General features: G+C 35.4%; 1 long non-coding RNA gene across 1 annotated transcript in view; it reads left to right on the top strand.

Annotated features, from left to right (window-relative positions):
- Nucleotides 1-27,096, top strand: part of LOC140503125 (uncharacterized) — a 64,588-nt gene that overhangs the window by 27,416 nt on the left and 10,076 nt on the right. The window contains exon 2 of the long non-coding RNA XR_011966710.1: nt 22,801-22,857. This is a non-coding gene — a long non-coding RNA (uncharacterized lncRNA). The remainder of the gene's footprint in view (nt 1-22,800; nt 22,858-27,096) is intronic.

Genomic DNA, 27,096 nt, shown 5'->3' with positions numbered 1-27,096 from the left:
TATTTAATAGGATTAGGATGTGTAGATCCTATATAAAATTATATTCCATCTCAGACAGGGAGGGGGGAGGTAAGAGGGAGATTGGGGAAAAATCTAAGTTATATGGTAGTGATTGTGGAACACTAAAATTAAATAAAATTAATATAAAAAAAAAAGAAGAGCAAGTTAAAAAGTATCAGATGGTGAGAGAAAAAGTTGTTATTGGTTTGGTTCATAGAAGGAGGTGAAAAGTGAACAACAGGAAACTGAATGGAGCCCTTGCACAGGCTGAGCTTCATTGGGGCTCAAACACAGATCAGGAGGATGTGTGGGAGGACAATGAAATAAATGAGGAGGTTGAAGTTTGACCAGTACTAAGAAGGGAGCAGTTCTTGGAAGAGGGTTCATGTACCAGTGGAGACTCTGGGCAGCCATTTTAAGAAATCCTCCAGCTTTGAAAACCTAGATGTTGGTGCTTCTCTCTCTAGTAATGATGCATATATTGCCTATAGTCAGACATTTGGAAGCCCTGTCTGTTGGTTCTGCTTGTATTTTCCCTGCTGCTATGTGTGTTTGATTAAAATGATTGTTGACCCCTCAAAAGTTGTTTTCCTTTTAGAAAAACAGATCTAAGAACATGTGTAGCAAGCTCTCTTGTGTATGCCTGGGTGCTTACTGCTACACAGGATCACATGACAAATAATTGTCTGAGGCCAGATTTGAACTCAGGATGATGACTCTTCCTGACTCCAGTCCTTGCATTCTATCCATTGCATGTCATTATAAGTGCATATATGCAGGTAGAGGGTGGGGAGAGGTAGAGGATACTTATGCTTTCCACAGGCTTATAGAATCAAGTAATGCTGGAGCTGGGAGGGAGTTATGATAATAATAATAATATAATAATTATTATTTTTATTAATAATAAGCCCATCTATGGGACTGATTAAAAAACAAACAAACAAACAAACAAAAAAACCTAAAACAAAACACTGAGAACCAGAAAGGTCAATGTAATGCAGGTAGTTAGGTTCAAGATCAAAACCAGAACTAAGATCACCTGATATCTACTTCCCTTTTTTCTGCTCTACTATCCTGTCCCTAAGAATATTAAATCCTAAAAGAGATTAAAGAAGAATTCTTGGTTATTTGGTGATTACCCCAATTGTAAAGGAGATATGATTAACACCAAGTTGAGATTCCAAAAAAGAGGGTACTCTTTGATCACTTATATATGGAAATTTTGTCTACTGAGAGTCATTTTTTTTTTCTGAGAAGTAATGGTGTTGATAGAAGCATTTTTAAATGGCTATAGGGGAGCTTCTGGGAGTTAAGATGGGAGAATAAATCACTGTAACCCTCCTATATTCACCTCCAAATAAACATAAAATAGTGCCTAAAAATGAATCCTGAAACAGCAAAATGAACAAAAGACAGGGTGAAACAATCTTTTAGCCCAAGAAACTTAGAAGATTGTCAAGGAAGGTCTATCTCACTTGGGTAAAGGAGGAACACAGTGAAAACACAAGAAATATCTCTGCAGGCCCTTCATTCTCAAAGAGGACCATGACAACAAGATGATGGCATGACTTGCAGTTGATATTGATTTACATGTGGGAGAGTTGTGCAAGGTCACTAATAGCACTTTCTTCTAATGAACCATCTGGGTCCAGTGGCCTGATATTCATCAGGACAACTGGAGATGGCCCAGGATGCAATGTGAGACCCTGGCCCTTTCAGACTAAGGTCTTATCACATTCTCATTTTGAGTGAGATAAACCTCTTCAATGAATAAGCTTCTTTAAGTAGTTACTCAAGGGATGACCCCTTTTAATAATGGAAAAAAATCAAACGGGAGCGGGGAGAGAGAAGACCCTCAGGGATCTTAAAAAGAAAAAAAGTAAAAGAAAAACAGTTACCATTTAGTATTTAAGCTCATCCTGCTTAACCTAACCTTGGATTGTCAAAATAAGGTACAAAAACCCACTGAAGAAAACAATTCCTTAAAAGGTATAATTGGTCAAATGGAAAAGGAAATAATAAAGTTAAATGATGAAAACAATTCCTTAAAAGTTAGAATTGGGCAAGTGGAAGCGAATGACTCTATACATAAAGAATCAGTCAAAAAAATTCAAAAGAATAAAAAAAAATAGAAGAAAATATAAACTACCTAACTGGAAAAAACTGACCTGGAAAATAGATCCAGGAGAGACAATGTCAGAATGATTGAACTACCTGAAAGTCGTAATCAAAAGGAGGACCTGGAAGGCATCATTTAAGAAATTACCAAGGAAAACTTACCTGATATCCTGGAACTATAGGACACAATAGGCACTGAAAGACTCCACCAATCAACTCAGGAAAGAGATCCCCAAATCAAAACTCCAAGGAGCATTATAGTCAAATTACAGAACTATCAAATCAAGGAGAAAATATTGTGACTGATCAGAAAGAAACAATTCAAACACTGGGGAGCCGCAATCAGGATTACACAGGAATTAACAGCTGCAACATTAAAGAATCACACATCATGGAACATGATATTTCAGAAGGCATCAGAGCTTGGACTACAACCAAGATTCACCTACCTGGTGAAATTAAACATAATACTCCCCAGGAAAAAAAATGGTCATTCAATGAAATGAGATTTCAAACTTTCCAAAGTAGATGAAAATTGAACAAAACATTCAATATACAACATCAAGACCAAGAAGAAGCCTGAAAAAGGGAAAAGAAAATAAGAAAATGGTACCTGTAATTTTTAAAAATTTTACCGCTAATAGTACAGACAGAAGGAATATACATAGAAGGTACTGGTATAAGATGAATCTGAAGGAATGATATGATAAAGATAATTAAGGGATTAGAAAGAGGAGTACACTAGATGCAGAAGGGAGAGGTAGAATGGGGTAATTTATTCTAATGAAACGGAAAACCTAATAAAGTGGAGGGTAAGATGGGAGAGTGAGCAATGGACATCACTGGAAACTTACTCTCATCAATATTGGTCCAAAGAGGGAATAATAGATACAAGCAGTTGAATATAGAAATCGATCTTACTTGACAGGAAAGTAGGAGGAGAGAAGATAAGTTGAGTTGAGTTGGGATGGATAGAAGAGAGGGTAGACCAGGGGAGGTAGTAGACAGAAGTAGAACACTGTTGAGGAGGAAAAAAGGGTGAAAGAAGAGAAGGGAGAAACAAGAGGATAAACTGGAGGGGAAAAAACAGTTAACATTCATAACTGTGCATGCAAATGGGATAAACTCTCCCATAAATGGAATCAGATAACAGAGTGGATCAAAAATCAGAATTTTGCAATATGTTGTGTACAAGAAACACACTTGAGGTAGGGAGATATACATGGAATAAAGCTAAGGCTGCAGCAGAGTCTATTCAACTGAAGTAAAAAGAAAAAGAGTAGCAATCCTGATCTCAGACAAAGCCAATGCAAAAAACAAACAGATCTAATTAAAAGAGATAAGGAAAGAAATTACATCTTGCTAAAGGGTACCACACACAACGAAGTAATATCAATGCTAAATTTATATGCATCAAGTGGTAGAGCATCCACATTCTTTTTTAAAAAAATAATTTAGTTAGTTTTCAACATTTATTTTTTTTAAGATTTTGAAATCTAAATTTTCCTCCTCCCTCCATGCCCCCTCCCCAAGACAGCATGCAATTAGATATAGGCTATATATGTATGATCAAATTAAACATATTTCCACATGAGTTATGTTGTGAAAGAAGAATCAGAACAAAAGGGAAAAACCATGAGGAAGAAAAAACAAAAAATAGCTAAAGAATGAGAAAACAGTATGCTTCAATCTGCATTCAGACTCTCTAATTCTTTCTCTGGACATTGATGGCATTTCCTCTAATGAGTCTTTTGGAACTGTCTTAGATCATTGCATTACTCTGAAAAGCTAAGTCTAACAAAATTGGTCATCACACAATGTTGCTGTTACTGCGTACAGTGCTCTGGTTCTGCTCACTTCACTCTGCATCAGTTCATGCAAGCCTTTCCAGGTTTTTCTGAAGTCCACTTCCTCACCATTTCTTATGGAGCAACAGTATTTCATTGAATTTATATACTACAGCTTGTTCAGTCATTTCCCTATGGATGGGCATCCGCTGAATTGTCCATTCTTTGCCACTACAAAAAGAGTTGTTATAAATATTTTTGTACGTGTGTCCTTTTTACTTCTTTTATAATCCCTTTGGGATACAGATCTAGTAGTGGTATTGCTGGAACAAAGGGTATGCACAGTTTTACAGCCCTTTGGGAATAGTTCCAAATTGTTTTCCAGAATGGTTGGATCAGTTCACAAGTCTACCAATAATGTATTCATGTTCCAATTTTTCCATTTTTTCTCCAACGTGTATTATTTTTCTCTTTCGTCATGTTAGCCAATCCACATTCTTAAAGCATCCACATTCTTAAGGGAGAAGTGAGTTACAGGTTCATGACCAAACATGAGATGGAAAGTATTACAAAATGCAAAACAGATCATTTTGATTGTATCAAACAAAACCAATACAGCCACGATTAGAAAGAAAGCTGGGAAACAATCTTTACAGAAGGTATTTCTGATAAAGGCCTCATTTCTCAAACATACAGAGAATTGAGTCAAATTTATAAAACGTCATTCCCCAATTGATAAATGATCAAAGATGTGAATAAGCAATTTAAATAAAGAAATAAAAGCTATCTATAGTTATATGAAGTGTGTTAAATCACTTTTAGAGAAGTATAAACTGAAACAACTCTGAGATACCACCTCACACCTATAAGATTGGCTAATATGACAAAAAAAGGAAATTGGTAAATGGAGAAGATGGGGGAAATTGAGACTAATGCATTGTTGGTGGAGTTGTGAACTGATCCAATCATTCTAGAGAGTAATTTTGAACTATATCCAAAGGACTATAGAATTGTACATACTCTTGGACCCAACAATACTACTAGTAGGTCTGTATTCCAAAGACATCATAAAAAAGGGGGAAAAGACTTATTTGTGCAAATATTTTCATAGCGCCCCTTTTTGGTTGCCAAAATATTGGAAATCATGGGAATGTCCATCAATTTGGGAATGGCTAAGCTAGCTGTGGTATATGAATGTAACAAAATACTACTGTGCAAAATGATGAGCAGGCATATTTCAGAAAAAAAAACTTTGAAAGACTCGTACAAACTAACGCAAAGTGAAAAGAGCAGAACCAGGAAAACAGTTTACACAGTACCAGCAACATCATGTGATGATCAACTATGAAAGACTCAGTTTTTCTCAGCAACACAATAATCCAAGACAAGTACAAAGGACTGGGAAAGGAAAATGCTATCCACATCCAGATAAAGAACTGATAGACTCTGAATGCAGATTGAAGCATACTTTTTTTTTCACTTACTTTATTGAAATATTTTACATGATAGCATATGTATAACCTATATCAAATTGCCTATCATTTTGAAAAGAGGAGAGGGGAGAAGGAGAAGGGAGGGACGGAGAAAAAATTGGAACTCAGAATCTTGTAAAAATGGATACTGAAAATTCTCTTTACAGGTAATTGGGAAAAAATAGAATACTACTTTAAAAAATCTGAAGGGAAAAAATTAAAAAGAATGCTTTAATCTGGTTTGTTATGATTGATTTATTATATTACCCTAAAATAGAGGATACTCAAAGGTAATGACTGTTTATAAATCAGGACTGATGGGATGATCACAATATTAAAAAGACTATTTGGAGTTTGTGCGGTGAGATGAGATTCTAAACCTTGTCTATCTAAGACTAGGCTAGGAATCATGAACAGGGATGGTAGGGGATTAATAAAAGTTTATTGACTGATCATCTTACTAATTGGCAGTGCAGGATTCAACATGACCGGTGTTTCTGATGTGGTACCTCTGATACATTAAAAGATATAGAAGGGTAGTAATGTTACCGGTGCCTTTCGCAAGGCATACTTTTTCTGGTATTTGTAAAAATAGAGAAACAGCTAATGCACATCACCAAAATTAGATAGCATGGAATTATATACATAATAAAATCAGTTATCCATATATGGATAATTCATTGCAATGATTTAATTTTTTGCTACCTGCTTCCTTCTACCAAAAATACTTACAATCCAGTTCTTGTTTCCATCGATTTAGGCTGAAGAAATGCTAAATAATTGTAATATGCAAAACAGGATTAGAATTTTAAATCTACTAACCAACAAGAGAAATTTATTTCAGCCTAATATAGTCCAAAATCAATATATAAATTGTATTTAATTATCTTGGCTTTATATTATTTATGCTGTCACCGCTCCTAAAGTAGCAGTATAATTTTAAAATGGGCTGTATTATATTTCCTTGTGTACTATTATAAACCAGCCCTATAGATATAATCTTTCTGATGAATCATAAACTTATTTTTGACACTTCCCTTCCAGAAATAGAACTTGTCAAAAGAGATACTCCATCTCTCCATAAAAATATCAAATTAATTATGAATCTTTTTCAGTGTTTCAAACAAATACCTTTAGTTTATATCTTCATGACATTCATTGTTCCTTAAGAACACCATCATTTTGTGTGTGTGTGTGTGTGTGTGTGTGTGTGTGTGTGTATGTGTATGGGTATGGGTATGTGTGTATTCATCCTTCGTTGCCAAAGAAGACCATGCCATCAGGGAAATAACAACATGACTTGCACTTGACTTTGTTTTGAGTGAGGGAGGGCTGTGCAGGTCACCAGCCTCACCTCTCCTCCAGAGCCATCTGAATCCAGTGACCAGATATTCATCAGGATGACTGGAGATGACCCAGGATGACGCAGTTGGGGTTAAGTGACTTGCCCAAGGTCACACAGCTAATGAGTGTTAACAAATGTTTATCATCTCTATACTATAAGACAGACACCTAGGTGGCGCATTGAGCTGGGAATCTCATCTCCCTGAGTACACACCCGACCTTAGACACTAACTTGAAGACACCCATCATATCTATTCCAAATCATCTCCTCTTCAGGCTACTCATTCCCAGTTAGCTTTACTCTATCCTCTTGTGACATATTCTTTAGTCCTCTTACCATTCTTATTGGCTCTTATGAGCAACTTTTGTCTTGTCTATATCCTTCTTAAAATTTGATGTAAAGAAATGAAAATAAAATATGAGGTATGACCTGATTAGGGCAGCTTATGATAAACTATTATCTCCCTTGTTCTGGAAACTATCCCTGTCTCAAAGTGATCTAGTTTAACATTATCTTTTGAGACTACCATGTCCTACTTTAAACTCCCCAATTTTTTCAGCATGTATATAGTCCAGACCTGATAGCCCAATCCTTTTTACGCTTGATGTTTTCGAACCTAATGGCGAAATTTTTGCATTTATTTTTACCCAATTTTATCATACTCAAACAGTTTCTTGTTTCTACCTTTTCAGTATTTTATTTTTAAATCTGTCTTTGTCAACTCATATAATTGCTATTCTGTGAAGCTTCATGTCACCTACAACTCTGACAAGAATTTTATGTGTCTTCCCTGAAATCATGCAGCTAGGTGGACACTGGCTACAGCATTACCCCTGGAGTCAGGAACACCTGAGTTTAAATCTAACTTCAGATACTTCTAGGTGACCTTGGGCAAATCACTTTACCTTTCTCAGCCTCAGTTTCTTCGTCTGTAAAAGGAGGATAATAATAGCGTCTGCCTCCCAGGGTGGTTGCAAGGATCAAATGGTAAAATATTTGTAAAGCACCATCCATATGTTAGCTATTATTATCATTGTTAATCATATGTAAAAATGTTTGCCATCATAAGATCAAGAACATGGACGTAAGACATATCAGTAGAAATCTTCCTCTAAGTAGTCCTCAGCCCATTGGTGAGAATGTAATGTAATGTAGTATGAAGCACTGGATTTTAGGGTCGGAGGATATGGTTTTAAATTTTAGCTCTGTCAGTAACCACCTATGTGACCTTGGATAAGTAATTTCAAGCTCTCTGTTTCTATTTCCACACTTATTAAAAGAGTCATTTGAGCTATAGGGTCTCAAAGCTCATTTTTATCTCTAAATCCATGATCCTATAAGACTAATAACGCTCCTCTGTGCCTGATACAACCACGAAGGCAAAAAATCCCTTTGGAAAATTCCTTTATTTTATGTCATGAAATAAACAAATATTTTCATAAAGTTGCCACTTACTTGGCAATATTCCTAACCTATTCTAAATAGCTCCTCATCCTATAGAAGATATCTTGGCAAGGCCCTAAAGCCAAAATGATCATCCCACAAGCAAAGCAATAGGAAATGACAAAATAAAATATCTGAAACCAAATTAATTAACTAATAAGCATTTAATTAAACACCTATGAGGCACTGAATTTTAATGATAAGAACAAAAATTAAATAATTCCACTCGGAGGGGATTATATTCAACAATAAAAGAAAGTATATACATTTATGAATATTTATAAAATAAATACAAGACTACTTTGGAGAAAAACCACAAGCCTTTGAGGGATCCCTCAAGTAAAAAGTAAGAAAGATTCATTATAGAAGCAAGTATTAGGGTTAACTAAATACTGACAATAATATTCAGTTAATTGTACTTTGAACCCTGTAGGGAACATTATTTTTTCTTCACCTAGAATTTATGGATACATTGGCACTTCCATCTATAAGAAGTTGTGACTCCCCATAGAAACACTAAATAAGAAGGGAGAGCATGAAATGAAAAGACTGTATGATAGCTAAAGTCGCTCTAGAAACTACTGTAGTGCATAGGGAAATTAGATTATATTCTATTATATTTAACCTTTAATGTAACAACTTCCAAATTCAGTATGACACAATAGTGACTCATTAAAAGGTTCAGTTGTCAGGTTTCCATACCTACACACTGCTCAGTATCTAACTTTTCTCGTTGTTAGAGATACAATACTTGATCATAATAAGTAGTGAAGTTCTCTGGGCATCCATAGCTTGACATCAGAATCTCTTTGCTATATAAAATTATCCTTGAGATCCATGACAGTGGACTGCCTTATAATGTTTTTGTTTGTTTTTTTTAACAGTAATTTTAACAGGTTAGCATGGCATGAAGGATAAACACTTGTCCTCATGTACGAAGAAGCCTGGGTTCTAGTACTGCCTTTGATACATGATAGCTGCATAACCCTAGACAAGTTCCTTAATTTCAGTGCCCCAAATAATTTTCTAAGACTAGGTTATATGCTAGTTTTCATTCTGAATTGATAGAGGTAGCTTCTCCATTGGTAGTTCCCTATGTCAATGAAATTAGAGACCAAAAAAAATTGCAGATCCAAAAAAGAAGAAGGAAGGAAGGAAAGAAGGAAAAAGAAAGAAAAAAAAGAAAAAGGAAAAAAAAAGAAGCAAAAAATATAAGTCCCTTTACCAAACTTGCTTATAATGGGGGTGCCCACAGGCCTAACTTCTGCTAAAGTTGACTCCTTAATGATTAATTTGGTTCTAAAAGGAATTTCTCTCTCTCTGTCTCTCTGTCTCTCTCTTATATTTAATATGAACATTTCTCTATAACTGAGAGCCAGCTGTGTAAGGACTTTTAGGACGTTGTGTCTATAAGTCAGAGTCATTGCCATTAGGGGGTGATGTTTTCTTAGGAAGTCATGACCTATGACGTCTTTCACTTCCTAGTGACCAATAGAATGCCAAAAGATTTGCATTTTTCTGTACTATCAAAATATTTGAGAAAAGTTCAGTAAAGAAAATAAATCTTTTCAAAACACAAGAAATGGCATCTATTAAGAATGTAGAGAGATCACAGATCTTTTGAAAAGATGAATTTATGAAGAAAGCATTTATTACATGCAAATGTCTGTGCTAAGCCTTGAGGATAAAAATAGAGAAGACATTGTTCTCAAGCATCTCACATTCTAATGGGAAAGACAATACATATGGAAAATGTCAGCTGTAATTCAGGTAGAAAGGTCCCATGTTTCTCAGGGTACAGATGGTAATACTTCATTTTTCATTTCATTTTGATTGATAAAATATCAGTTTCTGATGTTGAACCATGAAACAGTGTCAAGGACTTTGGGGCAAGAATTTTCTTTTGCAGATCTTCAATAGTTTTGACTGTTGTACCTACTGCATCAGTTCCTAGGCTGCATCCCCATGGGGGTTGTTCCCCAAGATGATGGCTGAGGACACTGCTCTGAAAGCAATGCTCTTTCCATGGCTCTCCGGTTCAGTTTCCTGGGCTGTCACTATCACTATTTGAGGTGACATGGTGACCAAAGTGGTTGTGGTTTGATTTGCCTGGCACAAGCTGCCTCCTCTCTCTCCCTCAGGGTTCTTCTTACTTTTAACTATATTCCATATAAGAATCTCTTATTTGCCTTGACATAGGATTGCATGCCTTTCCTACATATATGCATCTTTCTAGAAGGTTTCCCGGTTTGATAAGTTATGGCCAGCTACCAAGACACATTTATTACTGTTAGTTTTGAAGTGTCAGAAGCAACTACAAAGTTAATACCAAATTAGCTGCTGTTCTGAACCACACATTGACTCATAGTGAGGCTGTTCATGCCCAAAGAAGTTCAGGTATTTAATTATAGTTAAAATTGAACTAAATTCCAAGGTAAAAATAAGTAGGTTGTCCCACTTCTTTCCTATCCCAGCAACATTCCTGCAACTATATTCTTCCCAATAAAAAGAAAATTGAACTTTTTTTTTAATGTAGGTCCCTGTAATTTCCTTGGCTTTTAAAAAGTATTGGATTGTTTGGTTTTTTCCTTCACATATTCTTGTACTTTTTTTCCTGCTAGCTCCTTCTTTCAACCAAGAAGCTCAAGTCAGTGTTATCTACAACAGACTATTATTTTTTAATTATTAGAGGATCATGATTGTTTGAGAAGTGTCAAAGTATTCTGGGGCTCAATACAATGGGGACAATATCATTCACATATTACTGTTTATTCTTTGTTTTTGAAAAGGTTTAGTGACCTCACAAAGTGACTTTTGTGTAATTGAGATTTAAGTGAGGCAGAGTTAGTCAAAGTCATCAGCCTCACTCTCTCTTCCTGTCAATGAAGTCAAATGGGGAAACTAAAGTCAGGAAACTTGGAAATGGCCCCAAATGCAGTGGATAACTTTGGCATCTTTGATGTGTTTGACTGAGCTCTAAGCAGTCCAAGGTGCCTGTTTCAGCCACCTTCATGGCCATTGGAATGGCCATGTGGAACAGATTGTTCTCAGTCACCCATTCACATAATTGGAGTAGGCATCCCTTTCACTCACTGATAAGTTTGATACCTGTTGTTACCCTTAGCCTGGTTTAGCCCATCTACCGAGACAGTTTTACTGGAGTGTGATTACTGCCTTTGGTATAGATTCTTGGAGCCACAGGCGAGAGTGCGGTGAAAGGTAGATTCCAAAGTTGTATAAAAGGGCTCAGCAAATGCTCACACCAGAGGTGCTAGTTCTCCCTGAATACTCCATGTAAATATTTCACTATCCATAGGAAATCTCTATTATGCTTATATTCTACTTTGGATGACCTTCACGATAGTGATAACCGTATTTGATGAGCATTATATCTTTCTGTTTTCTTTCTCATTGTTTATTAATGATCAGAGAGTTGTCAAATAAGACTATGTCTGTCTTCATTCCTTCCAAGAAATCTTGCTTTATTTTGAAACATGCACTGGGGACATTTTGTTGGAAGAGGTGATAGGCAGCCAGTAGTACAGGGGACAGAACGCTGGACCTGGAGTAAGGAAGATCAGAGATCAAATCCCAACTCAGAAACTCATTAGACTGGCTATGTGTCCTTGGGCAAGTAATTTAGTCTGTCAGTCTCAGTTTCCTTACCTGTAAAATGGAGATAATAGTGCCTACCTCCCAGGGATGTTGAGAGGATCAAATGAAATCATGTGTGTTATAGTGTTATTATTCCAGGAAAGATGTTAAGATAGTATTCTGCTCTACTGAGGCAAATATTTTTAATAATCAATAAATAGTAAACACATCTAATGTTTTCTACATCTTTTCAGTTTGGTTTAACTTCATAAGATTATTAAGAAGAGTCGGATAGAGAGAAACTTTGGGAAACAGCAGAGTTCTTTTCAGGACTCCAAGCTTCTTCCTGAAACAAAGGACCATCTTTTAGAGACCAATATACTTCTGGGGATATGATGTTGTAGAGCTATGAGTCATAGAGCACTAGTATTCAAAGCACTGAAACTGAAGATAATTCAAAGGACAGTGTAGAAGCACTTGATGTATGTGAATAGACTTTAAATCTCCATACTTAGCACGCAGTGCTCTGTTAATAGATGTTTATTGAATTGACTTGAATCTGTTCTCTGGCCTCTTCTATTCAGTTTGTTTTTGTTGTTGACAGTTTGAATCAAATTTCCAGATGACACACACAATCAAGATGCAAAAAGTCCCCACACTGGAATAAAAGATTGAATCTAGCACAATGAAATTAAATAGATCTAAATAGGTATGTGGTTAAAAAATTTAAAGTTTTTTAAATTTTATTTTATTTCAGTTCCTCTCTCAGTGCCCCCCCCCATTGAAAAAAAAAAGAAAGTAAAGAAGGGAGGGACTCATAACAAATATGCATAGTCAAGTGAAATATGGATAAATGTGGCATTTGGTGTTTTGTCAAATGCCCCCTGTAATGTAGCACCAGAAATGCTGCATATGTGAGTTTCAGAAACAAGATGGGGATATTAAAAACAATAATAATAACTCCACTACGTGGGACTCCCACATGTCTCATTTAAGAATAAAAGACATTCCTCTCTTTCTCTGAATTTGGTTCACTCACCCTAACCTATTCTTATACTAGCAGATTCAGCCAGAGATAAGCCATCACCACATGATTTCACCCAAAGTCTCTCAGGATCCTAGAGGTAATCTTGTTATGGGGAAATACAGATTTCCCTATTTATCACTCTCCCTCTTGAATCCAATGAATATTTTATCTATACAACTAGTCACTCACAAGGTAATGCACCACACAGTGTGTGATATTGATATAAGCAACCACTCAACAATAATGACACTTTTAGATCTTAAACTTGACCCAATATTTAATAATATCACAAAAGAAATATCTTATAAATGGTAATAAATATTAGAAAATGCATAAATAATAAAGATTATAATAAACATATAAAGTCAGATTACAATCTTCTATTCATTGAGATGTACTCAGTAACTATGATGAAGAGTAAATACACACTTACAGAACTTTTCAGGGAAGCACTTGAGGAAGTTCTCATGCATAGAGTAGCTGAAAACTTTGGATGGCAGATTTCAATATTTTCTGTACATTGGTGCATTAAGGAACATCCACACCAGCAAAACAAACAAGCAAAACTGCTCCTTTGGTCACCACTCTTCAACCAGGGAAATTTCTCTCTTGTATTTAAAAAGAAAACCTTTATAGCTTTTTCAATTAGTCAATAACCAAAACTGGCATTTAGAAAGAATTGACTCGAAATGTGAAAGGTAGTTCTCTTTAAATTAAAAACTGCAAAGCTCATTAAACTGACTGTCTCTGTCAAGCCAGTTATTCTTTCTCTGAGATGTCAGCTAGAAGGGAGCTTATGGCAATACTGCCTAGGTTGACTGTATAAGACAACTCACCAAGATATCTTTATTATTTGTCCTTCATTCTCAAAGAGGACCATGATTTCAGAGAGGTGATGCCATGATATAAAAGTGAATTGGATTTAAGTGAGGGAGGGCTGTGCAAAGTCACCAGCCTCACTTTCTCCTCCAGAGCCATCTGGGTTCAGTGGCAAAATATAAATCAGGAGAACTGGAGATGTCCTTGGATGGAGTGGGAGACCTTGGCCATTTTAAGCTAAGGTCTTTTACAGATCTCAATTTGACTGGGGCAATGTCCAATCAGTGATTAAGGCTAGGTAAGAAATGAGGCAGAGAATGACCTCTTTCACATAAAAATCCCACACTCTGGGAGAGGAAGACCCTCAGAGTTTCTAACTAAAATAGAAGCAATTGCTATTTACATTCCCAATCAGGGCCCAAAAAGTGACCAAGTTGGGCTTGGCCTGCTGTTGGTGAATCACAACTCAGAGCCAAGATATCAAAACATTTGCAAAGTCCTCTCAGCTTTTCTTTCTCAAGCCAGAAGCAGAGAACATCAAGCCTTAAGAAAAACTTGACCTTTTTCTGCCTCTTGGTGGTGCTGAAGAGGAATGGTTTTCTCTGACCAATTAAGACTAATTCAGCTAAAGTCTCTCATGAATTGACTCATCTCAACTCTGAACAACTTGTCAGTCTCCTGCTATAAGTAATTCATCTGCTGTGATTCCTACTTCTCTTCTGCTGCTATTTTACCTTCATTGATTGAAATGAAAGTCTCTTGACTCTCACCTTTTAAAGTCATAATTGCCCTAATTTTCACCATCAAATTGAAATTCCTTTTTAAATCATACATCAGAATCCAAATGTTTAAATGGCTTCTCATTTTCTTAGTTTTACACTATTTTAAAACAGGAATATGACAATTAACTGATTCACAACACAGTTCTCCATTTCTTTGGTGGCCCTGAAACTTTCTTTAAACTCATATTTCTCTAGTTTGTAATGAATAAAAGATCTCTTTCTGTCTCTTTATTAACATTAAGCTGTTCTCACACAGGCAAAGCATCCCTCTTCGTGGACAAATGAGGTCCAAGATCCGACACTTACACTACAGATATTATCCTCTCCACACAGTCCAAATCCCATCTGAAAGTTGTGTTCCTTCACAGACATGTATCAGCAGTGCGTACTGAAACAAATTCCAGTTCTTTGTGCTAAAGGGTCTTTTACCAGTCATTGCCCTGAAAAACCCTTACTACGTACTTTTGGAGAACTGACCCTTGACTCAACCTTATAGAAGTTGTTTGGGAAATGTTTACGGTAATCCCCTTTTTCATATCAATTCCTTCACCTTAAAGACATTCAAAACTACTCAGTTTCTGTTCCTGGTATCACTCACACTCAAAGGCCAATAGGAACCAGACATTAGATTTTATTTCTCATGTATTTGATATCAGGGAGATAAAAGCCTTTACTATAAGGTTGTACTGAATGCATAGTTTTCTATTAGCCTCATGAATTAGAAATGTGAATGAAATGCTGAATAACCTAGTTTCTCCTATGTGATTTTATTGAGAGGAGGCCACATGATCTACTACAAGAGTTCTTAATCTGTAGTATATAAAATTTTAAAATATAGATATGTAGATAGATAACTTTATTTCAATAATACTATGTATTCTACTTTATGTATTTAAAAACACTATTTTGAAAATGGGTTTATAGGTTTCACCAGAGGTCGTAGAAGTCCATGTCATAATAAAGGTAAAGAATGTCTTGTCTATTACAACATCCTAGATTTAGAAAATAATTGAAAGTTCATATCCAGGCTCTGCTACTTACTATGTGAACTTGTACAAGTCATTCACCTTTCTGGGCCTCAGTGTCCTTATCTGTTAAATGACAGGGTTGAATTAGATCTCTAAGGTATCTTCCAGCTTACAGTTCTTGTTGCATTTTTTCCAGTACTTTCTCTGAATCTGATTCAAGCATTTTCAGTGGTAATATTCCCTTCCTTTTCCTTCAGTCAGTGTTCCATTGCATAATGAAAGTGACCTCATGTAACATATATTGGTAAAAGAAACTCTCTTCAATAACAAAGTTCTTTTTCAGTTTATCATTTTACCAAAATAAAATCACACTATTGCTTTGGACACTGTTCTAACACATGGATGACATAAAGCATCCTCTAAGTCAGCACAGTGATAGAAGCATCATTTTTTCAGATTTAAAAGATCCGGTAATTTTTCGACACTACAATCAGATAATGAAACAATTTGAGAGGGCGTTTAGAGCTCCAGTCTTTCTACCTTTTGTAGGCAGTGTTGTATTTTGCTGAATTAGATCAGAAGTGAAACCAAGGGATTGTAGGATTCTGAAAACGGGATCATGGGATCTAGAGCTGGGAAGGACCCAAAAAGTCACTTAATCCAACCCCATCATTTTCCATGTTGGGAGACAGAAGCTCTTCCTAAGGCCACAATATAGCTCTAAAGAAATAAAAGGCTGATCTCTGTTATAAGAGACTGATCGTTGCTCAAACTTAGGGATTGCAAAGGAAAGCCCTTCTCTTAGTTGGAAGTCATTCCTCCTGGCATTTTTTAGTTGCATGTGATGACTTTACTGCTGAAATATATGCATGATTAAAGTGGGAATCCTGTGCAAGGTGAGTGAGAATAACTATGCCTCCCTAGCTTACCTTTTATTAAAGATCAAATTAATTTGTACTTTATAACAAAGAATATCTAACTCAAAGAGAGAGTTATAACAGAAGACTGATCTTGGCCCATATCTAGGGATTATGAAGAAAAGCCCTTGCATTATCTGGAAACTGCTGTGTCTGGCATCTTTGAGTTGGATATGACTGCTTTCTTGCTTTATTTTGGCCAGCAAAAAACTTCAGTCTCTACACACAGAAGAGGATACTAAGGTCTAGAAAAGTAGAGGCATTTTCCCCAGGTCAAACAACTATAAAGTAGGATAACCAGGATTGGAAGCTACCTTTTCTTATTCCAAGTTCAAGTTGTTCTTCCTCCCCCCACCCCATTACATTGTGCTTATGGTTATTCTATAAGGATAATGGTTTGATGTTTTATCTTAAGCAAAAAATTAACATGCCTGATAGCTATACTTCAAAAATGAACTGAAAAATAATTTAAAGCCAGGTGGGATGAGTGTCTTAAGGAAGGAAGGAAGGAAGGAAGGAAGGAAGGAAGGAAGGAAGGAAGGAAGGAAGGAAGGAAAGAAGGAAGGAAGGAAGGGAAAGAAAAGAGAATAAAAGGGATAAGAAAAAAGAAAGACCGAAAGAAAGAAACCTTGTAGTCAGAAGTCCTTGGCTTGAGTTTTGCCTTGGAAAGATCATTTTAACGCACAGAGCCTCAGTTTCCTATCTACAAATTGAGGGAGTTAAATTAGAGTAACTCTAAGGTCCATTTCAGCTCTAAGGCTCTGCAATTCTAAGATTCTATGAAAATCTTTATAGACCAGTGGGAAGAATCAGAGTGGAGACAACTTCCCAGAATACCATTGCTGTCAGGGATAAATGAGTTCCATTGGAACATAATCTAAAAGCTGTCACTGTCTTATGGCAGAGAAGCACACAGCCCGAAACCTTAGGTGGAGAAATAGCACTTACTCAGGGGAGGAAAAGGGTATGGAGAAGGATATGTAAATCAATCAGCTATTAGCAAAGCATTTTATGGAGTCTTTGACTTGGGTGTTGTGACTTTAACATCTTTGTGAGGTTCTCTGCTGGCAGTCAACACTTGTCACCCAATAGATATCTGGGCACTAAAGTTTCCCAAGAGTATTTGGTACAATACTGTCTGAAGTTCTTTAAAGGAAATGCCTTAGGCTACTCACCATTTCACAGATTTCTCAGATTTATTCTGACATGAAACTTAGAAAGACATTTTGCTACATTTCTCCAGGAATTATTCCAGTTTAATATCATACCTACATTAGCACCACTTCTGCCTTGCCTGCATCAACCTCACTCAGAGAGCAAAGTTTCAATGCCAGAAAATATTACTTTTAAGGTCATGTTTTGCATTTTAAAATAACTAGGCACATACTGCCTAGAATGAATGAATTTGGAAATAAAATGTGACTTGCAGACTATTCCCTTAGGTGATACCTCTAATTAATTAGACCTCCACTTCTGAAAATGTTGGATTCTCTTATCTAGATTACATTAAAATATAAAATCTTCTGTGATTAATAAGGAGATGATTTGTGGGAAAATTCATATATTTGCTTATGACTATTCAGTTACAAAATTGTGTGACACAGATAACAGTGATAGCAGATGTGTATGTGATATTCCCCTTCCCCAGCTCCATTCTATCTTTAAAAATTCTGTCTTTAGAAGCAGAGTTAACTCTCTTGGACAACTGGTGTTCGATTTAGTGCATGTTTCATCTCTAAAAATATGAAACAATAACAGAGGTAATGTGGCCTAATGGATAGAGAACTGGTATCAAAATCAAGAACACTAGTTTTCACATCCCACCTATGACACACTGAAAGGTGACCCTGGGCAAGTCACAACCTCTTTGAGCTTGAAACAGTTCTCTTGCAGAGAAAATACTCATTTATATTGGTAGAGGGAGTTTCTACATATGAACTTCTCTAAAAAAAAATAAGTTCAGTTACATGCAGACACATACAGACATTGATATATCTATATCTATATCTATATATATGTTTGTATGTATATATGTACAACAATGAAACTTATGTAATCCGAAATACACCTATGTATATTACACTGTACTTGAAATTCTTAAAAGTCTACAATTGGTACAATATAGAGATAAAAAGTCCAACGGTAATAAACTATGTCCACGGAAAAGATAGAAAGCTTAAATGGAAAAGAAGTGCTTCTCTGTGATGAATGTAAATATAAGTAGGATTTCATTAATTTTTTTTCTTCTGCATATAGTGCCAATTCCAGATTCTCCACTTTGGCTATTTCAAAAGTGCTATTTAAGAAGGTGAGAGGAAGCACAGATAGAGAATAGAACTGGCTTCTGAGCCAGGATGACCTGGATTGAGTCCCACTTCTGGCACATATAAACAGTATGACCATAGAAAAGTTATAACCTCTCAGTTGCAACAAATAACTCTCTGAGATTATGAATTGCAGAACAATTTGATTTACATTCATATAGGAAGATTCCTCACAAGAAACTTCCTAAAATGATGATATCTCACTTCTAAACCAAAAATAACTAAATAAAAATTTAAAAAAGGAAAAGGATGAAATAATCCAGTTAGTAGTTCAGCATTTTGAACATAACAAGACCAAAGAGTAACACCAAAAATAAATATACCTAACAGTGATTGAACTTAAAAGTAGTGTCTCTGCTACTTCAATATTCCAGTGGATATGTGATGTTATTGATTTGGGTAATCTTAAAAATAGTGTAAATCACAACCATCCATGCTTGCCCATCTGGAAATCCTTAATCTATGTTCTTCCTTAAATTCATCACAAACATGCTACCCAAAATGCTGTAATCGTTCCTTGAATTATTTTCATACTGCCTGAAAACTTTTGTAAACTTTTGAAAAGTTTGAAAAAAGAAAATTTTTTTTCTCATGACCAGTCATCATTTTTTATGATTATATATTTCTCTGATGACCTCCATTATACCAATTCTCCTTCATAATTCATTGTTTCTAATATGTCCCAGCTTGCTCACCCTCTTTATATAACTCCCAGTTACTTTTTAGGTGATCCACAGCTTACATACTTTGAGGATTGTAGTGTTTATCATCTCTTAACCATATACAATTGTCAGAAGAAACTGATGTTAAGAAGATGAGCCTTTGTTTTAGAAATCTGTGGGATGCAGGCAAAGCAATACTTAGGAGAACTTGTATATCTCTAAACATGTATATCAACAGACGAGAAAAAGAGCAGATCATTCAATTGGGCATATAACTACCAAAAGACATAAAGAACAAATTAAAACTTAAATTAATCATGTCTAATTGAGCACAAAATTAGAATTCCTGAAAATCAAAGGAAAAAATGAATAAAACTGTAAGTAAAAATTTGAAATAATAAATAGAACTTGGGGCCAATTTTATAAAATAACAATACAATAGATAATCTGTGGTCAATATGGCTGTAAAAATGAAAAAAAAATTCTGGTATCAAAAATGAAAATGGTGAATATACCAAAATAAAGATCAAATTAAAATAATGATTAGAAGGTATTTTGCTCAATTATATACCAATAAAAATGACAAGCTAAATAAAATGGGTGAATATCTATCAAAAAAATTGCTCATATTAATAAGAGCAGAAATGGAAAAAAAATTGTATTAAGTGGGGGAAGGACTAGATTGATTTACAAGTGACTGAAACTGTATAAACTTTTGAAAAAAATATGTAAAGAAGAAGGACCAACAAATACCTTTAATGGCACAATTTTTTTTAATACTTAAGCCAGGAAGAGCAAAAACAGAAAGCCACAGACAAATTTTCATAATTGATGCAAAATTTTTAAATAAAATCTAATGAAAAGAACTCAGCAATATATCACATAGATCATACACTATGATCAGGTGGGACTTAAATAGGAATTCAGGATGAGTTCAACGTTAGGAACACTATTGACATAATTAACCATATCATTTTTTTAAAAATTTGATTATATCAATAGATTCTGGTAAAGCTTTTGACAAAATACACCAATTGCTAATACCAGACTAGAAAAACACTAGAAAGTAAAGGATTAAATAATGCTTTTCTTAAAATAGTAAGTAATATCTGCCCCAAATCGGGAGCAAACATTATTTGTAATAGGGCTAGATTAGAAACCTTCCCCCCCCCAAAAAAAGTGAAGCAAGGATGTCCATTTTCACCTTTATTATCCAATTTTATACTAGAAATATTAGCTATAGCAACAAGGCAAGAAAAAGAAATGGAAGAAATAAGTATAGACAATGGAGAATCAAAACAATCATTTGGCAGATGCTAAGATCGTATGAAAATCACCTAAAAATCAATGGAAACAATGAACAACTTTAGCAAAGTCGCAGGATATAAAATATATCTCCATGAGGCTTTAGCATGTCTGTGTACTACCAACAAAACCCAACAGGAAGAGACAGAAAAAACCTCATTTAAAATAACTGGAGACAATATAAAAGGCGCCAGAGTTTGCCAGTTAAGATGACACAAAAACTTATAAAATTATACGCAAAGGAAGACAAATTCTAACAATTAAAAGAATATTAATTGCTCATGGGCAGGCTGAACCAATGTAATAAAATTATAATACTACCTCAATTAATTTATATATTCAATGCAATACTAATGAAACTATGAAAGAATTATTTTATAAAACTAGGAAAGATAATAAACAAAATTCATACAGAAGAACAAAAAGTTCAAGGGAATAAAAAAAATGAAGACTAGAAGCCTACCACAATCAAATCTCAAATGACTCTATAGAATAGCAAATATCAAGACAATCTGGTATTAGATAAGCAAGTCGTTAGTCAGTGAAATAACGTATACAGTATATAGAAGTAAATGACCATGGTAGCCTAGTGTTTGATAAACCCTAAGATTCAAGCTTTGGTGGCAATAACTCACCATTTGACCAAAATTGCTTGGAAAACTGCAAAGTAGTTTGGCAGAAACGAGGCACAAACCAGCTTCTCATACCGTACACCAAGATAAGTTCAAATCAGGTACCATATATAAATGGTGACATCACAAGCAATGATAAAGTGAAAGGATGGTTTTGATTAGTTGAAATTTAAAAATTTTAGCACAAAGAAAACCAATGCAGCCAAAATTGGAAGGCAAATAGAAAACTAGAAGAAAATGCTACAGCAAGTTTGTATGTTCAAGGTTTCATTTCTCAAAGATATAAGGAGCTGATCCAAATTTATAAAGATAAGAGCCATTTTCCAATTGATAAATGATCAAAGGATATGAACAGGTAGTTTTCAGAAGAAGGAATCAGTGCTATTGATAGACATACAAAAATGCTCTAAATCACCAATAATTAGAGAAATGCAAATTAAAACAACTCTGAGGTACCATCTCACACCTATCATATTGGCTAATATGAAGGAAAAGGAAAATGAATGCTGGAAGGGATGTGTGAAAATAGGAATATTAATGTACTGTTGGTGGATTTATAAAGTAGTCCAACTAATCTGGTGAACAATTTGGAACTATGGGCAAAGAGCTATAAAATTGTACAAACTTGGATCCCAAATAAATCAAACAAAGGGGAAAAGGACCCATGTACAAAACCATTTATAACAACTCTGTTTGTATTGGCAAAGAACTGGAAATTGAAGAGATGCACATCAATTGGGAAATGGCTGAATAAGTTGTGATGTATAATTGAAATGGAATACAATTTTGCTTTAAGATTCATATGGGAAGATTTATATGAACTGATGCAGAGTAAAGTGATAAGACCCAAAACATCGTACACAGTGACGATAATATTGTAATAATGATCAACTGTGACTGAGCTATTCTGACCAATACAATGAACACAGATAATTCCAAAGAATTCATGATGAAAAACTTCTCATTTTCAGAGGGGGGGGGGGGAACTGATAAACTCTGACTATAGATTAAAGAATATTTTCCACTATCTTTTTTTTTGCTTTTTTGTCACAATATGGCTAATGTGAAAACATGTTCTGCATGACTTCACATGTGTAATGAGTCTATCTTATGTACCTTCTTAAAGGGTGGGGCTGGAGAGAGTAAGAAAATTTGGTACTCAAATTTTTAATAATTAAGGGTATTTTTTTATTCTAAAAAAAAGAATAATGTTTTCTCTCTTGGCAATAACATGATGGTTCCAAGATGCTGGATGAGACATAGAGTTTTTTAGATGAACAATATGGGAAAACGTTTTTTCTGACTATATTTTTTTACAGGAGTTTGTTTCAAGTTTGTTAAATGAACGTTTGTTACAAGTTTTGTTTCCCTTTTTATTTTAAATCATGGAAGTGAAGTGGAATGGAACAGAGATTAAATAAATTTTTATTTCAATACAAAAGAAATGATTTTTTTAGAAAAGTATTTGAGCTTATTTTGCCAGCCAGCAACAATATAGTAGTGAAATTTCTCCTAAATTATTTGTAATCCTCAATAATTTACTAAAACTTGAGAAAGATATACAGGAATTTTCACTGATTCATTTCTTTTTCCCTCTCCAAATAGGTGGGGCCCTACTTCCCTCAGATGTAGAACAGCTGACCTACATCCTTATCTTATAAGGTAAGGTGTGTAACTGTAATGCAATGTATGGGTAGTCTATGCTATTTCACTTTACTCCCCTTTATGCAATATAATTTCTAGTCAAATTGAACTACTCTCTGTTTTTCTTTAGGACATTCCAGTTCCTGCCTCTGTGCCCTTTCATGTTTGCAGTGTCTGGATTGCTCTCCCTCCCTTTGTCATTAGCCCTCTTCAAGCCTCAGCTAGGGTGGGACCACCTGCAAAAGGCCTTCCCTGATTCTCCAGTGGCTACTGCTCCTTCCCAATACTTTATATTTATTTTGTTTTAGTATATGTCTTTTTCATCTGCGTACATGTTGTCCTTTCTACACACACCCCTAGTAAAATGCAAGCTTTCTGAGCACAGGAATGTTTTCTTCTTCTTTTACCCCCAGGGCTGCCACATAGTAGGTAATTGTTAACAGTTGTTGAATTGAATCAAATCTGAGAGTGGAGAGAATATAAATTTCTTGGGTCCAGGGTCTGTTTGATTTTTTGTCTTTGTATTCCCAAGACTTAAAGCTTCAGTGTTTGGCACATGGCAGGAATTTTTTAAATGCTTAGCCAACTGAATGGTATTATTGTACTGAGAACATGAAAAATATTAAAAATTATTCTCCAAAAATGCCAAATCATGAATACATTAGATGTTAAGAAAGTCAGGGACAAGCTTGCTGGGACAACCTTGTTATTGGTACCAGGATTTAAGTGGCAAAATGAAAGACTAACATTGGATTCGAATTGCTGATCAAGCCTGTCATCTAAAGGCACAAGTCCCAACTGATTCTTCACATCTTCAGCAATCAACCAAGCAAGGAAGAAAAGACCCCCCAGCATCAGATTTGAGATCCTGTAAGATGCTACCCTATTTAAGCCCAATTGCTACTGAGACATGATAATAACAAGTTAAGAGGTTACTTCTGAAGGAGGGAAAATAACGTTGAGGCAATGAGTAAGAGAGGCTTTAATTTTGGAGAGAACGGGAATGCTGTTAATACAAACTATTTTAGGGGAATCTGTGAACTGCAACCAGTAAAGCTAATTTGATAGGATGCAGAGTATTGAATATTGAGAACTGCAAAAAGCTTAGCCTGACACCAGAGTTAAGTGCTAAGCAGAATAGAAAAGCTCAGAAGCTATTATTAGGCAAGTGAAAAAGCAGATTAACCATAAGGGAAAAAAATTTTTTAAACTAGCTTTACATAAAAGGTACTAGGTATATGTCAAACAGAAATCAACAGATCCAGATCACCACCTTCAGGGGCAAAAAAAACTAGACCATATAGAGAACATGCAAGACCCTCTCAATTTGTTCTCTAAATGTCCATTTTCTGGTTATTAGGATTTGTTACGATTCAACCAAGGTGGGAGGGAGGAAGAAATGTTCTCAAGGACCCTATTAAAATTAAATCATCCATATTTTAAATATTTGGCTTTTTATAACACTTTTTACTTGGTAGTCCAGAAAGAACTGTTCCTATAACCTTGCCTCAGGGGGGAAAAATCTTTTTTGGTGTAAGTGAACTCAGCAATTTTATGACAAAAAAAAAGAGTTCAACACAAATCACATCTCCCCATCTGTGCAGATCTGCTGTGTTGATGCGGATAGGGTTGGGATTTCTCACAAATATATATAACATTGAATATATTTCACATTGAACATTTTGTGAACATGAATTTGTTAAAATAAAGATGGATGCTATTTGCCCCAAGCAGGGCTCTGTTCACAGACCTTAAATGTGACCTGCAGCCTTAGGAAGAGAGCAGTTTTTCTTTTGTGGTCTAGTTGAGGAAATAAATTCCCCCTCAGCTTTCAGGCTTGTATTTTATTCCCTAGGGTACACTAATGCATTCAGATTATTTATTCCAATTTAACAGACGTGATGGAGAGGACAACATGTCTTCATCCAAAATTTATTTTTACCTTTTCCCCTCCTTGTTTCCTTCTCTCCCCTGCCAATTCCCCACTAAGTCCTGTTTCGTTAGGGAGACAAAGTCTCAAATAGGCCAGAATATTTGTAGCAGCATTTTTAGAGTTAGGGGAAAATTGCAACTGGAAATAAAGTCAATGCTCACCAAATTGGAACAGCTGAACAAATTGTGGTATATGAAAATAATGGAATATCATTTCATCATAAAAATAGTAACCATAAGGAATTCAGAGAGGGAATAGAGAGACAATATCTCAGTCAGGGGAATCTGGGTTCAAGACAAAGTTCATATCACATAATAGCATCGTGACCATAGACAAACAACACAGGAAACTTTTTAAGAGTTGGAGAACAGTTACTGTCCTTCATTGAGAGAAATTCCTTGGTTTGGCTCTCCCTATGTCTCTTGAATCACAGAGAGAAAGAAATAAAGATAAGAAACGAAGGAAGGAAATAAAAAAGAGAGAAAGGAAGGAAGGAAGGAAAGAAGGAGGGAGGGAGGAAAAGAGGGAAAAAAGAAGAAGGAGGGATGGGGGAATAAAGGCAGTTCAATTCATAGTGCCCATGTTGTGGGTGAACTGGACATTCAACCTCTATGACAGAAGCAAAAGAGGGAGTGTCCCAGACTTATTATTTTAAAGATCAAATCTGATTAGTCTCCGAAGCCTACTGAAAGAAAATACTCACATCCATATGTATGATATAGAAATGTAGAATATCTTTTCTTAAAAACAGATCCTTGACATGTCCTATGTGGCTGCCCCCATCTTAGGTGATTTGGACATGCCATAAAACCTTGTTGCATGTGTATGTTTTTTGTTTTTTTGTTTTTTGGTTTTTGTTTTTTTTTTTGCGGACAAAGCAACTTATGAACATCATCTACTAAGGAAAGTGGGATAAAATTCTGTTTTCACAGATCAATGAAGTCACAAGTCTTTGCAATATAAATATGCAGCAAAATTCAAAGTACTCAAAAGTTCTGTGTCTAGTTCTATGATCCTCTGTTTTTATTTATTTCAAAACTCTATTCATGTAATATTGAATGAATTATCTATATTATAAAAGATATACAAAAATTTAAGCTAAAGATGAGATTCAAATGAAGTACACAATGGTTTAAAATTAATTTGATTCCTTTTAATGATACAAACCCTTTTTACTCATATGGAGATTATTAATTTTTAGTTAGTAATGTGATTGAATATGCCTCAGTTTTAAGTCTTGTCTTTTTCCTTGGAAGCTCTGATTCTAAGTTCAGTTTTTTAAAAAAAAATTTGTTTTTATGGCTGTCTAGTTGAAACAGATATCTCATAAAGATACATATGGAAGAAGAAGAAATATTGTTATTTCTACATACCAAATCTTGATATTCATTTTTCAGTCTCACCAACCAATCATCCAAATTCGCCATAGAGGAAAGAGTAAGGTCCAGGACTGAGAAACATCTGAGTTCAGTCTCAGTCATATAACCTCTGTTTGCCTCAGTTTCCTAATCTTTAAAATGAGGATAATAGCACCTACCTCTCAGGGTTGTTGGGAGGATCAACTGAGATAATAATTGTAAAACATTTAGCACAATGCTTTAATGTTAACTATTATTTTATTGCTGTTAACAGTAACTGTAGTAGTATAAGTAGTTAATTTTTATCTCACCTGATCTCAGGGAGTGGGTCATGCTCTCTGGATGTCAGATGATGAAAATGGGTCAATAGGCAGGTGAATAGGAAGATGCCAAGATGGGCTCTGTTTTCATGGTTATAGATGTCTTTATTCTTTTCCTTCCAGTTTTTTAGTGGGGACAGTTCTTCAGGAGCAGGGTTGCTGTCCTTAGAGAGGTCTATTTTTTCACCCACAGTACACTGACAGCAATTATCATTTCACATTTACAATTTTTGCTGGCAATGCTTGGTTCTCTATGGTGTAGCTTCTCTCTCATTCTCCTTGATAGAAGGGGAAAGAAGGATCTCTAAATTTTGGAATTATTCATGGGAGTAGTGCCTTCTCAAGAAAATATAAGTATGCTAACATGGTGGTGGGAACCAGAAGAAGGAAGATAGTTTTGGTAGTAAAAGACAGGGTTTTGGAGGTTAAATAACTGTCTGCCTGACTTGCCTATTCACCTTGCTGAGGAGAAATAATCATGGCTGATTATCCTTGACTCTCACCTGTATCCTAGCTCTTACCCTCAGGTAGGTCCTAGCTCTTCGCCAGTGAAAGTTCTGCGAAACTTGTCATACATATACCACCACCACTACCTCCACCACCACCAGAATTGCCATGCCTTGTCATTGGCCTTTCACCTCTGGCT

Source organism: Notamacropus eugenii, chromosome 5 (genome assembly GCF_028372415.1).
Source record: "Notamacropus eugenii isolate mMacEug1 chromosome 5, mMacEug1.pri_v2, whole genome shotgun sequence".
Lineage (NCBI taxonomy): Eukaryota > Metazoa > Chordata > Mammalia > Diprotodontia > Macropodidae > Notamacropus > Notamacropus eugenii.
The sequence above is the reverse complement of the archived record's forward strand: the minus strand, read 5'-3'. Positions and strand labels throughout refer to the sequence as shown.